Genomic DNA, 15,934 nt, shown 5'->3' on the forward strand with positions numbered 1-15,934 from the left:
TCGAAAGGGTTTGTCTCAATTAGCCATTTAAGTTTAATAATAAAAGACCAATTAATGATTACAATGCATCATAAAAACTTCAGGAGGAAAGCAATGTTTTTGTGGACCATTTATTTCATGCAGTTTTATGGAAACAACTTGACCAAAAATTTGTCACAGAATTTTAAGACCATTAAAATAGTTTAATGAAAAAAAAAAGCAACATAATGTAGGAAAGTGAATAATTACTTTTTTTTGGGGGGGTGAGGCAATTGGAGTTGTTACTTGCTCAGTGTAACACAGCTAGGAAATATTAAGTGTCTAGGCTGGATTTGAACTCAGGTCCTCCTGATTCCAGGACCTGTTCTCTATCCACTGTACCATCTAGCTAACCCCAAGAATAGTTATCTTCTACAAATGAGGTGCAAGAGGAAAAACTGACATAGAAGAATTATAAAGGAGAGGAGGACTGGTGGCTCTGAAATAATATATATTGTTATGTAATATGATATAAATATATATATATATATAATGTATATGTGTGTGTGTGTGTATATATATATATATATATATATATATATATATATATATTTACAAGGGCATAAAAGTCTTCTAAATTCAGGAAAAAAAGAGGCTAAGGGGATGGGGAGGGTTGGAGAGGATAAGGGAAGGATTTTTAGAGGGAATGCTACTCACATTAGATCTAAGTTAAAAAGAGAACAAGATATACATTTAGAAGGAAATCAGTCTTCTAAATTTATAAAGAAATAAAAGATTAGAGAATAAGATAAGCAAGGTGATATAGAAGGGTGTATATACTACTGGGAATAGGATAAAGAGAGAACAACATATATATATATTTGGAAGGCTATAAAAAGTCTTCTGAATTCAGATAAAAACCAGAAGGCAAGAGGAAAAAGTAGGAAGAGAGGATAAGGATCCTAGGAATAGAAGGGATGGGTTGGATTAAGTAACAGGAAGGTAAGGGAGCAGGTAGAAAGAAGTAAAGTAGAGCAGTCAGGAGGATAGGAAATAAGAGATACACATAAACATAATAATAAAGATCAAAAGTAGAACTTATTAAGTAATAAAAGCAGGATTAATATTCATTATTCTCAAACATAATTAAAGCAAAAATATATTTAATCAAAAGAGAAAAATAGGAAAACTACACTATATGTCAACCATATTAATCAATATTGTTTTAAGCCATATAAAATAACTAGACAGCACCAGGTTGGAACACTACTGTGGAGTAGGAAATGATGAGTTTGGGATTTATAAAAATATGGGAAAACTTGGGAAAACTTGGGTTTATGAAGGAATATGTTATTTATCTTCAGAGAAATAGAAGACAAACATAGTTTGATGTTTCATGGAATTTATTTGAATGCATATATGTGTGTGTATGTGTGTGTGTGTATATATATATATATACACATATATTTTATATATACATATGTTTTGTACATATATACATATGTGTATATATACATATACATATGTGTGTGTGTGTGTGTGTATGATTAGAGATCTCTGCGTGTGTGTGTAAAATATCTGCATTTAATGGTAGGAGCAGGGAGGAAAAGGGGAAAAGGAATAAAGTTGTTCCTCTTCTCCATATCTCACACCACCTCTCCCTCCCAGTTATATGAAGCCAAGAAGAGAAAGGAGAACATGTGTCAATATCCAAAATCTACCTGTGTTGGACTAGTTTGATAGAGTATATGTCTAAGTGTCTATGATAGTCTTTTAACCTTATAGTTAATTAGAGTTTTACAGGCTGCATATATAGGCTGGTGGTTTTCAAGTGTGGTCTAAAGTCTCACAAGTTATAGGAAAATGCCATGTACTTTATATCAATTCTGTACTGGGATACCATTTTTTTCCAAGTTAAATTTCCTTGTTCTCTTCACATGTAAGAGGAAAAAAAGAAAAAGAGAAAAGATGTTGAACTTAAATAATGAGCTTCCTGATTCAAAGAACTCTCCTTCCTAAAATGAACATATAGAAAATTTCCTGATTATTTTAATGTGTAAATCAATGTATGCAACCAAAGTAAATTATATGATAATTTTTGAAGGGAACTAAATAAGTCATTGTTCATAACTTTAACTGTGGGGAAAATTTATTCTTAGACTTTTATAATTAGTGTTTTAATTTGCACAAGGAGACATGTAGGATAATGTGATGACTGTGTATTTAAAATCAGCTGGAGTCAGGAATTCAGATTAAGGGAAAAATCTTCAATCTTTATTCTCAGTAGCGGTCTTAAAGACTAAACTAAGGGGCATTGCGATAGCAATATGGGCAGCTGCGACAGGAAGCCAGCTAGCAGAGGTGAATAGGGATTGCAGGTGAAAAGGGGATTGGAGATGAAGGGCGGTCACGATAGCAATGTAAGCAGCTGTGTCAAGACGCCAGCCAGCAGTCTCTCTTTCCGCCTCCCTTTCCACTCCTCTGCCTCCACCCACCAAAAACATCATTTCCTATACAACACATCAGGATTTGCACAAAGAGTGGGCGGAGCCATTCTTTCACCAAGCATATATTAATAGAGTATGGTCCAATTACTATTTAGCCTCACGTGCTTGGGACCTCAGTGCATTAACTCGAGCCTCAGCCCATTTCAGGATAAGGTGCAATAAAGAAAGGCTAACATCAGAGCAATTTAAATTCTACTCCTCTTTACCCCCAATCTCAGTAGGACAGTGAGTAGACCTGAAACACCTGGTTAGAACCGGAAAGGGTTACAGTTAGAATATTCCTAGGACCTTGGGTATGATGATCTTCAGGGAAAGGGAAGGAGGTCAACAGTGGTGCTTCACAGAGGCTGTCCTGGTTTTGACCTGCCTAGTCAACAACTGCCTAATTGTCCTTTACTCTTTTGGGTGTCTATGACTTTACTATCATTCTACACTACGAGATTTATAGGGAAAGATAGATCTTCATTTTGGGGTATCAAACCAAAAATAAGAGAGGAAATTCCCAGTGTATAATAATGGGACCTGAAAGTTATCCTGAAGACAGGGCAGTATGTTCCAAAGAGTGTATCTAAACTGAGAGGTTAAAGCCACATATAGGAGAATATTCTTTTGTATTTCTATAAAATAAATATCAGCTTCAAGTTTGTTTCCTTAAGGATGTTCAACATCCCTCTCCCTTGTAATCCTTTTTTGCAATAATGATCTGCAAAGCACACTTAAAAATAATATCGATTGTGTGCAGATCAATGAAGTTTAATTGTTTTTCTAACATGATAGTTAAAAGGAAAAGTTAGGTTAGTTTTTTAAGGAAGCCTGACTGAGATTGGGAAGTTAAGTACAATGTTCTTTGCTAAAGGCATAGGATACTTAGAAGATCAATAATTTAAGTGAGAGAGATGCCCAATTGAATTTATTCAAAAGTAGGAGAACATAGTTCTTGATCAATGACATGATTAAAACAGTGTTTGAGTTAAATTGTTAGGGGTGCTGTGTTTGGAATGAATTGCAGTGAAGACTAGAAGGTTGATGAGCGAGGGGGATGCTAACACAAATCTTGAAATCACAGAATTGGAGTAACCTTAAAAATCAACTATTCCCTTTGAACTCAATTTGTCAATTGTTTTAAATTTATAGCATTTGGAATCCAGTGGTTCTCAAAGTATGGTCTAGAGAATCCTGGGGATCTCTGAAACCCTTTTAGAAGGTCTACAAATTCAAAAATAGTTTTTATTTCCAATATGGTAAATTCTATAAATATAATCCAGATAAACAAAAACGCTTTGGAGAGATCCTCAATAATTTTTAATAGGATAAAGATACTGAAAGCAAAAGTTTGAGAACCACTGATTTGGATGATTGCTACAGTAAAGAAAATCTTTTTCTCTTCACAAAGGCTTGTTAATCTGGTTGTATAAGTCTTTGAAAAATAGAAACCAAAAGCCAAAAGAAGAGGAGGTTCTAAGCAGCCCAATTTAGGGATTTACCTTTCAAGAGTTTCCTAACTCCTTAGTTTTATGAACTAAGACCTAGATAGAATGTGACTTCTCCAGAATCACATATAAAGTTATTGTCAGAGATAAAGGTAAATCCAGATAAGGTTAAATCTTTTGATTCTAAGTTCATTGTCTGGACTGTATTGGTAATTATGAAAATGGAGGAGCATGTTTGAAGTATTGATGGAGGAAAAAGTGATAGAAGGAAGAAATAATGACTTAAGGTAGAAGGGAAATGAGGCATTTAGAATGCAGAGACTTGAATGAATTACACTAGAAAGATGTAAAGAAATGGTATATTAAAAAAATAGTTGAATTTGTACTTGGTTTTAGACAGATATTCTAATGAATATTAGTGTTGAAAGAAATTAAGACATTAAGGAGAATAAGAGGGAGGTGAAAAGAAAGTGTTTTTTTTTTAAATTAGTGTTTCATAGACTAGCTCCTTTTCACAAATTATGAAATCATATTTGAAAGGATGATTCTTCAGTAATATCTTTCTTCTAATCTACCCCTGTCCCACTGGGCAATGAGCAAGATCATTCAGATCTGTTTTATCCTTGGCCAGAAATGTTCAGGAAATGGGGGCCAGAGGTGAATGTTGCAACTCTGCAGATTCAGACTTGATATAAGCAACTCCCCTCCCCACAAACAAACAAACAAATTCAACCCTTTCTGATGATAAGAATTGTCCTCAGGTGGAATGGGTTGTTCTTTGATGCCTTATTATAGTTTTTTCTTAATAGGAGTCTTCAAGAGACTAAATTGCTTTCAGTGATATTGTAAAGAGGAATTTTTAGTCATAATGTTTGATCCTGTGAAAGATACTTTGACTACCTCCTCCAGGCTCAAAATAGTGTTGACAGAAAGCCATCTTTGAAATGAAAGTTTCTTTTCCCCATGAAAATGAGGCTTGCTCTCAGAAACAAGCAGTCACCACCTAGTTATTAAAAAGTGTTTCAGTTGCATGTGACTGATCACTATAAGAGTTATATTTAAAGCATCATTTACTTGCCAACCTCAAGTATTTGTTTTCCCATTTTATAGCACTACTACTACCAATACATTTAGAGTAATAGATTTGTGAGTTGTGTTGTATTTGGAGGTTTTGATGCAGGAAGTGTAAGATTTATTTCTCTACCAATGGACATCCTTTTTAGATGAAAGAATTGCCATTGCAAATGTGTTGACAAGTTAAGGCAACAAATAGTTTAAGTGCTCACTATGTGCTAAACATTTTGCTAAATACTGAAAATATAAGGAGACAAAAACAATCCTTTCCCACTGGAATTGTCTAGTATTATAGGAGAGATAATGTACAAAAAAGATCAACTTCATCAAGGATTTTGTGGAGGGCATTCATGTTCAGGAATGGCTTGTGGGGGTCCATACAGCTTGAGAATCTGTGAGAGTTACTTGCTGAATAACTTTTAAATATAACTCTTAAATTATGCCTTGTTAATTAAACGAGTAAAGTAAATTGTCAAAAATATTTGTTTCCAAATGCAATGACTTCATAAATATCATTTTTATACAAAACAGAAAGAAAATACATACCAATTTTCTTAATACAAAAACTCTAAATAAAATTCTAGAAAGATCACATACAAAGACAAAGTGAAATTTATACCAGGAATTCAGGGCTGGTTTAATATTAGGAAAACTATAAATAACTGTACCAATAACAAAAACAAATCAATAGATTGAGAAAAATCTTTTGATAAAATATCATTTCTATGAAAAATACCAGAAGGCACAAGAATAAAATGAACTTTTTTCAAAATGATGAGTAATATCTGTCTAAAACCAAGTACAAGCATTATCTTGGAGATCAGAAGCCTTCCATATAAGATCAGGGGTGAAGCAAGGATGTCCACTATCACCATTATTATTTAATATAGTACTAGAAATGCTAGCTTATAGGAATGACCAGAAAAAAAAGTAAAAGTAAAAGAAAAAAGGTTAGTCAACAAAGAAACAAAACTATCTGTCTTCACAAATGATATGACAATATACTTAGAGAATCCTACAAAGTTAACAAAAACCAAAACTATTCAAAACAATGAACAATTTTAGCAGAATGGCAGGATATAAAATATCCTCCCATAAATCACCAGCACTTCTATGTATGACCAACAAAATACAGAAGAGAATGTAGAGAAGTTCCATTTTAAATAATTGTGGATTGTAAAATAATTGGGAGTCTACTTGCTATAGTGTTCTGGTTAGTTTTCTGAAGGTCTCTGAACCAGCCTTTGTAATTACCATGAGAATAGCCAGAGATAAAGTCCAAAAATCTTTATTGTCTCCTTCATATTCTTGTGCCCCCTTGCCTGGGGCCTGTACTAGGTTTCTGAAGGTCCTCTAGAATGTGTCTTGGTTTCTGTGGGGGAAGTGGGAGGACCACCACGATGGTCTCTGTCTTGAAGTATGTCTCAGTCTGAGAGCTTGTGCTCCAACCTACAGTCCTCTGTCTTCCCTGAGTCTGTTCTAGTCCCCTCTAGGTCTGACTCTGACCTTCTTAAATATTCTATTACAATTAAACCATTTATCATACTGAGAATAAGCCAATCATTATATCACTAGGGAACCATTATTTGTTGTATGATTAATTCAATCATACTGAACTACAGAACTATTAATCACCATGCTAAACTAGATAACTATTGTCTTATCAATTCTACTGAGTTAACATCTTGTAAGAATCCTTGTTTCAAATACAGAGTTCTGGCCCATTACAACTTTTTTTTTTTATTATAGCTTTTTATTTACAAGATATATGCATGGTAATTTTTCAGCACTGACCCTTGCAAAACCCTCTTTTTCAACTTTTCCCCTCTTTCCCCCTACTTCCTAGATGGCAGGCAGACCCATACATGTTAAATATGTTAAAGTATATGCTGAATACAATATATGTATACATATCCATACAGTTATTTTGCTGCACAAGAAGAATTGGACTTTGAAATAATGTACAATTAATCTGTGAAGGAAATCAAAAATGCAAGCAAGCAAAAACAGAGGGAGTGGAAATGCTATGCTGTGGTTCATATTCATTTCCCATAGTTCTTTCGCTGGTTGTAGCTGGTTCTCTTCATTGTTGAACAAATGGAACTGATTTGGTTCATCTCATTGTTGAAGAGAGCCATGTCCATTAGAATTGATCATCATATAGTATTGTTGTTGAAGTATATAATGATCTCCTGATCCTGCTCATTTCATTCAACATGAGTTCATGTAAGTCTCTCCAGGCCTTTCTGAAATCATCCTGCTGGTCATTTTTTACAGAACAATAATATTGTTTCATTGCATTCATACACCACAACTTATTCAGCCATTCTCTAATTGATGGGCTTCCATTCAATTTCCAGCTTCTAGGCACTACAAAAAGGGCTGCCACAAACATTTTGGCACATACAGGTTTCTTTCCCTTCTTTAAGTTCTCTTTGTGATATAAACTCAGTAGTAACAAAGGGTATATACATACCCTTTGATCCAGCAGTGTTTCTACTGGGCTTATACCCCAAAAAGATACTAATTGGAGAATGGTTGAGTAAATTGTGGTATATGAATGTTATGGAATATTATTGTTCTGTAAGGAATGACCAGCAGGATGACTACAGAGAGGACTGGTGAGACTTACATGAACTGATGCTAAGTGAAATGAGCAGAACCCAGGAGATCATTATATACCTCAACAATGATACTGTTTGAGGATGTATTCTGATGGAAGTGGATCTCTTCGATAAAGAGAGCTAATTCAGTTTCAATTGATCAAAGATGGGCAGAAGCAGCTACACCCAAAGAAAGAACACTGGGAGATGAATATAAACTGCTTGCATTTTTGTTTTTCTTTCCGGATTATTTATACCTTCTGAATTCAATTCTCCCTGTGCAACAAGAAAACTGTTCGGTTCTGCACATGTATATTGTATCCAGGATATACTGTAACCTATTCAACATGTAAAGGATTGCTTGCCATCTGGAGGAGGGGGTGGAGGGAGGGAGGGGAAAAATCGGAACAGAAGTGAATGCAAGGAATAATGTTGTAAAAAATTACCCTGGCATGAGTTCTATCAATAAAAAGTTATTAAAAAAATAAAAATAAAAATAAAATAAAATTCCAATACTACCTAAAAAGGATATGTACAGTTTGATAACTTTTTGAGTATAGTTCCAAATTGCTCTCCAGAATGGTTGGATTCGTTCATGATTCCATCAACAATGTATCAGTGTCCCAGTTTTCCCATATCCCCTCCAACATTCAGCATTATCTTTTCCTGTCATCCTAGCCAATCTGACAGGTGTATAGTGGTATCTCAGAGTTGTCTTAATTTGCATTTCTCTGATTAATAATGATTTGAAGCATCTTTTCATATGGCTAGAAATGGTTTCCATATCTTCATTCAAAAATTGTCGGTTCATATTCTTTGACCATTTATCAATTGGAGAAATGGCTTGGTTTCTTACAAATTAGAGTCATTTATCTATATATTTTGAAAATAAGGCCTTTATCAGAACCTTTGACTGTAAAAATGTTTTCCCAGTTTATTGCTTCCCTTCTAATCTTGTCTGCATTAGTTTTGTTTGTACAAAAGTTTTTTAGTTTGATATAATAGAAATTTTCTATTTTGTGATCAATAATGGTCTCTAATTCTTCTTTGGTCACAAATTCCTTCCTCCTCCATCGGTCTGAGAAGTAAACTATCCTATATTCTTCTTCTAATTTATTTATAATCTCATTCTTTATGTCTAGATCATGAACCCATTTTGACCTTATTTTGGTGTATAGTGTTAAGTGTGGGTCCATGTCTTTTTTCTGCCATACTAATTTCCAATTTTTCTAGCAGTTTTTGTCCAACAGTGAATTCTTATTCCAAAAGCTGGCCCATTACAACTTGCCAAGACATACACAAGAATTATATAAACACAGTTCCAAGATATTTCTTTTGATTAAAGGCAGATCTAAATAACTGAAGAATATTAATTTCTCATGGGTAGGCCAGACCAATATAATAAAAATTTTAATTTAGCCTAAATTAATTATTTGGTGTTATACCAAAATATCAAAGAATTATTTCATAAAGCTAGAAAACATAATTTAACAAAATTCTTCTGGAAGAATAAAAGATCAAGAATAAAAAGAGAATTATTGAAAAAATATGAAGGAAGGAGCCGATGATACTAGATCTTAAATTTTATTACATAGCAGTAATGATAGAAACAATTTGTTACTAGTGAATGAGTGTGATGATGTATAAATTCAGCACATAAACATATAATCCTAACATTGAGGATTCATTATTTTTATTTTTATGTTTTTTTAAAAGAATATATAGTTTGATTTAAAGTGCTTCAGTTCATTACTTAGAGATGCAAAGGAAAAAAGCAACGGGAGGAAAAAAAATCTACAGCTAATGAATAATTCTGAATTTCTTTGGCAGAATGTTTAGAGAATCTAAACATTACAATCCTCATAGAAAAGGTATATCCAATATTAACTTGGAGACATAATGAAACAAGTAGCTATACTCATGACCTATATTTACTAAAAAAGAAAAAGCCATTTGCCTGGCACATGGCCTGATTTATTTATTGGAATTCACACAACTATAAAATATATTTCATACTTTATGTAGATACACTACTGGAAAGTAAACTCTTCCAAGAGTAACCTAATTTAATATAAACCCATTGATTTATAAAACAAAAATGCAATAGTCTTTCTTGGGCTTACATGCAAAAATAAACTATATCTTTTTTTTTTTTAGCCAAAACAAACAAACAAACTTCTGTAGCAGCTGTTCAAAAGAGGAAAACTGAGACAAGAAAGCTTTTTTAAAAAATGAAATAAAGATAGTTTTCTCAAAGTAAAGCCATTTCTTTTGTGTAAATATTAGAGGTCCTATATTCCTTCCTCATTATCCCAAATGTTAATAATTTGTGGAGCTGCCTGTTAAGCATAAAGGAAAAGCAATTCCTATTGGAATTGAAAGGATCTGAGTAGCCTGTATGTCATAATTCTATATTACTCACTAGGAAAAAAATGCAAGTTGGAAAACCACACGCAAATACCATCAAGACAATTGCCAATATGGTTGTGTGACTTCCTTCCATGTGTGTTATTTGAAAATGACTTTTGAAAAATAATAGAAACTTTTGAGTAATCCTGCAAACCCCTTCCCCAGCTTATAGAAATGAAATGTTTCTCATGTATTGTTAAAAATGACCTGACTTATGAATACAGAGAGGCTTGGAGAGACCTACATGGACTGATGCTAAGTGAGATGAGCAGAACCAGGAGATCATTATACACTTCGACAACGATATTGTATGAGGATGTATTCTGATGGAAGTGCATTTCTCTGACAAAGAGACTTAACTGAGTTTCATTGGAGAAATGATGGACAGAAACAGCTACACCCAAAGAAGGAATACTGGGAAATGAATGTGAACTATTTGCATTTTTGATTTTCTTCCCGAGTTATTTTTACCTTCTGAATCCAATTCTCCCTGTGCAACAAGAGAACTGTTCGGTTCTGCAAATATGTATTGTATCTAGGATATACTGCAACATGTTTAGCATATATAGGACTGCTTGCCATCCTGGGGGGGGGGAGGGAGGGAGGGGAAAAAACGAAACATAAGTGATTGCAAGGGATAATGTCGTGTAGAAATTATCCTGGCATGGATTCTGTCAATGCGAAGTTATTATTAAATAAAATAAAATTTATAAAAAAAAAAAAATGACCTGACTTTAACAAGAAGCCATGTTTGAACAGGTTTTATAGCATTTTGCTGCCCCATGCTTTTTGCATATATTTTTAATTTTGTCTTAATCTTCTTTGCATCACTTTAGTGATCCCTATATTTCAGATTTGCATTCCAATCTAATCTCTTATAGATCCCAGTAGACTCATTGTGGGAGGAGGGAAGAAAATGTATCCAGGATCCAAGAAATACACTTTTTTTTTTTTTTTTTTTTTTTTTGCATAGGAAGCTGCTGAGTAGTCTGAATTTTTCTAAGTGAATAATAGACCTATCACATTAAAGTGGTAATATATTCTATTCCAAATAAATCATGTTAGATTTAACAAAACATTATCATGCCTCAAATATTAATGTATTATGCTTTCTCCTTTATATCTCAATGAAAAACCATTGATCATATTTTTCTTGATCTTGACATGTGGATGATTTTAAAAATCTTAACATTAATATTTTGTTAGTATAATAGACAAAATTAATATATGACTAACAATGTAGAAAGAATCCATTGTTCTGATAATACTGTGTATCTTTTCATTAGGGATTTTAAGGAAATCCATGGCCATACATGTAAGCATTTTCAACATGTATGTAACACCTTATACTATAGTCCACATTTATATATTTAATGTACTTATTCCACATAGTTAGATTATATTAAATAGGGTCTTCTCAAAATATTAAAATATTTTTATCAAAATATATAAAAAAGCAAATTTATGGCCCCCTTCAAAGCTAGTTTCATGGACTTCAGGTTAAGAACTCTATCTACTTAAATGCATGCACACATACACATACAGATATATACATAAATTCAAAACAATATTAAAATGGCTGATATATAATATTGATCTTTAAGTTTGACTTTGTCTTAAGATGAATGATTACTGCCCCTACTTTTTTCTAATAAATTCTACTTCTGAACATTGTTATTGTGTTTGTATATGTCTCTTATTTCCTATCCCTGCTAATTCTTCTACTTTAGTTCTACTTTTTAACTTGCCTTGCTACTTAACCTCCCTTACCTTTTCCCTCTATCCTTATTTTCCCTTTTTATCCCTTTCCCTTTAATCTATACATAATATTCTATTCACATTAATCTATACACCTTTCTAATCCCCATATTATTTTATTTCCTCTCCCTCTTTATAGATTTTGGAGGGTATGTGTGTGTCTTTCTTGGTGTATGTGTGTGTATGTGTGTGTGTGTGTGTGTGTGTGTGTGTGTGTGTGTGTGTTTATTCCCTCAATATATAACCTATACCCTATGCAGTGAGGTTTTCAGAACTATCAGCCCTCCTCCATTATCTAATTCCTTTTTTGGCTCTTTTGCTCTAATACTTCATATAGTATAGCATAATTACAATTTTTACCTTTTCCTAGATGGTTTTGCTTATTAGAATCACATCATAATTAGTTCTACCCCAATCCTTCTTTTGGATTACCCAATTAGAAATGTTTCTTAGTTTATAGGTTACCTTTCCACATATAAAAGTTTGTTCTTATTGAATCCCTTGAGATTAGTCTTTGATGTTGGTTCTTATATGTTAAATTTTCTATTGGGTTCTGGTTTGAGACAAAATCCTGAAAACCTGAGAGTTCATTAAATATCCATTCATTCAATATTATACTTAATTTTCCTAGATATAATATTTTTGCCACAACTTTAGCTCTTTTGATTGTCGATATATAGTATTCCAGGACCTGTAGTCTTTTATAGTAGTCGCAAATAAATCCTGTACAATTCCAGTTCCAGCATACTTGAATTGCTTTTTTTTGTTGTTGCTTGCAAAAAATTTTCTTTCATGTGGAGATTTTGAAATTTAGCAAGCATTTTCCTTTGTGTTTTCATTGTAAGATCTCTTTGAGGTGGTGATGAGTGATTTTTTTTTTCTATTTCTACTTTCTCTCTTGTTCTATCACTTCAGAACAATTTTCTTTATATCTTTTACAAATTTCTTTAATTATTTCTTTTATTATTGTATCAAGTTTTGTTCATAGCTTTCAGAAGGTAGTTCAATTATTCTTATGTTATCTCTTTTTGGTTTATTCTCTATGTTGTTTTTCTTATAAATTGTTTCAAATTCTCTTTTATATTTTCATTCTTTATATTTTGTTTTGTTATTTCTTGGCCTCTTATAATTTCACTGGCTTCCCCTTGCTTAATTCTAATTTTCAAAGAGACATTTTCTTCCTTAAGGCTCTGGATTTCCTTTTCTAGTTGCTTGACTTTCTTTTCATATTTTTCTTGCTTTTCTTGGATGGTTCTTTTTTTTCTCCCCTTAATCTCTTTCTTTTGATTTTTAAAGTCTTTTTTGAGTTCTTCTATAATTTCTTTATGGGCAGGTAATCATTTAACATTACTCTTTGGGGCAGAATATGCTTTTTAAACTTCGATATCATCCTCTGAAGATGAATTCCAGTCTTTCCTATTCTTCTCATAACTTTTTATTATTAGGTTCTTTCTCCAAGTGACAGGTTAGAATGGCGGTGAGTTTTGGACTCACAGACACTGACAGCAGCAAGAAAAAACCAAAGGAGAAAATAAAAATTAAAAACAGTTATAGTAATTCAAAATATATAGCAAGATGGGCTCAATTTATATAGAAGCAAACTATTCTGTTACTAAAGAGCCCCTGGGAGACATTACTGTATTACAATTCAATTTAACAATTGATAGTCATAGTGATGATGCTGAGTCATCAAGACAGTATTGAATGATGTGTGATAATTTTAGAAAGACTTTCAATGAAATTGTTTAAATTTATAAAAACACACACACAAAACCAAAATTGGTACTTAAACGAGAGAGACTGCATTTTCCCAGAAAATTGCTTATACAACATTCCTCTTCCAGAAATGCTAGATATTTGATGTACTAACAGCATATTTAGTTCTTTATCCACTGTGCTATCTAGCCTCCTATTGTATTGCTTTAAATACTCAGGTACTCCAAAATTCAAATGGATCTCTGAATCTCATAAAAGACAATATACTCTCTAACAATGCAAATCAAAACCCATCCATGCCTGTTTTCCTATATGCAGGTCTTGTCCATTTATTCTTAATAGTTTGCTGTCTGGGAAGGAGAGTGTCTACCCAATGTTTTGGGATCTTTGCTTACTTTCTCTTATCCCAGGCATACTAATGGAATACACAAATTGTACTTTAGTTATCTATCAGGTTGCCAGGTCCTTGCTTGGTGGATTAACACTATTTATTTTTCACTTATATATTTCTCGGATGATATCCTTTCCATAACTAAGTAATTCTTCCCTAGTTCCTCTTAATTTAAGTTTTGTTGCTTTTTCTCTATTAACTATTTCTTTCTAGAGCCTGTTTATGCAAATTTGCTTGTTGTTTTCTCCAGAAAAACAAACAAAACAAACAAACAAATCATGAGCTTCTCTAAGAGAGACTCTTTGGATTTTCTCTCTATCTTCAGAGTTTAGTACAGTGCTTGACACATAGTAAATGCTAAGTAAATGCTTACTGATTGACTAATATATTGTATCATGCTCACCATCCTCTCCTATCATACACTTTGATGACTTAATCTCTTTGAAACAAAAACCCATTTTAAAAAATTCCTTTATTCTTCTAATGTTGTAAATTTTGTGAATCATGGGATAATAGAGTCTCCAAAAATACTCAAAAATAGGAATCCTAGAAGGATGTATAAATTAAATAGCACTGAATAAGTTGTGGCTCAGTTACAGGGGTAGACCGAGACAGGGGCAGAGTCAGAGCACTGACAGTGGGAGCAGACTATCAATCCGGTTCTGAGAGGGTTAAGGGGAGGCACCAGACATTCTGATAAGTTGGGATAAAGAAGAACAATGACAGAATGGGAGGGTAGGACTGTAAATTCTAACAAACTGGAAGTTAAGGAGGTGTCCAGCTTGGAGTCAGGAAGTCTAGATTCCCCCTTATCTTGAGTTTACACATTTATAATCTTATAGTAAGTAGTTCTGAGTTATATCAGTCTTAATGAACGAGAGGGAGAGTTTGCAACTAAGGGGACTGAGGCAGAACAATTCAGGGAAACTGACTCAGAACAATTTAGGGAAACTGAGGCAGGACAATTAGGGAAACTGAGGCAGGACAATTAGGGAAACAGAGGCAGGACAATTAGAGAAACTGAGGCAGGACACTAAAAGGGAACTGTGGCATAACAGTTCTACTCTATGATCTCTATCCCATTATGAAGTATTTTAATCAATTATTAATGTCCATCCACGCCACAGTTATCTATCTACTGAAATAAGATTTATCAAGTCTTTTCAGTGATAATTTAAAGAGCATATATGATAGTCTGCCCAAACACATTCTTTAAATGAATATTCTTCCTCGATTTGATTCTCTTCTTTCTTCTCCATTATCCTTATCAGGTAACAAGTAGCCGAGTTAGAATTTAAACTCAAATTTATCTTCTTCCCATTCTATTATATGTGTTCAGATTCATTGAAATTTCAGGCCAAGTTTTTTCCTACTTAAACCATTGATGATTATGTGTATAAAATAGTTTTATTGTTGTTAATAACACTAAGGCCCTACTCTAATGCTTCCTCTTGACATAGGGGTAAACTTGGTTTTTCAAAAACTAGGAAGGCAGCGTGTAAACTTTTGATAGATTCTACCAAATATAAATGTTTCAAGTATAATAAACAATACTGACAGTCTATCCTTCTTCAAGAATCTTCTTGACAATGTTAAAGCCCATTAAGTTGACTACAGATGATAAAACTTTAAGATACAGCAACCCTCAAAACTATCTATCTCCTAATTTGCAAATGATCTATACTGGTATAGGGAGTTCTTATACAAAAAATTCCAATCATTAGAATATTGATGGATTATTAAAATAAAAATGGTGATAGATGGATTTTACTATCTTCAAGAAAATTGAAAGGCAGTGTAGTAGATGGAAATTTGGAGCTAGAGTTCCAGCCTGGCATTGCCACTTCTTATCAGTTAATACTTCCTTGGCCAAATCACTTAGATACTTTCAGAACCTCAAATGAAAAAATGAGGAGGTTACCCTGAAATGCCTTCTAGGACTCTTCCATTTATCAATCTTTGTTGCTGTGTTTAAAAAGGACTTTTAACATTATCTCATTTGTCTTCATAGTATGCAAGTAAATTGGGGAAAACTGTGAGCTCAGATACACCTAATGTACTCACCCTCCTTAGCTATCCCCTTCTGTT

The 15,934-nt window shown here is 33.2% G+C and overlaps 1 protein-coding gene across 1 annotated transcript in view; it reads left to right on the top strand.

Annotated features, from left to right (window-relative positions):
• The window catches only part of COL25A1 (collagen type XXV alpha 1 chain), a 547,679-nt gene that overhangs the window by 337,887 nt on the left and 193,858 nt on the right, over positions 1-15,934 (top strand). The window lies entirely within an intron of this gene.

The sequence above is a fragment of the Antechinus flavipes genome, chromosome 6, assembly GCF_016432865.1.
Source record: "Antechinus flavipes isolate AdamAnt ecotype Samford, QLD, Australia chromosome 6, AdamAnt_v2, whole genome shotgun sequence".
Lineage (NCBI taxonomy): Eukaryota > Metazoa > Chordata > Mammalia > Dasyuromorphia > Dasyuridae > Antechinus > Antechinus flavipes.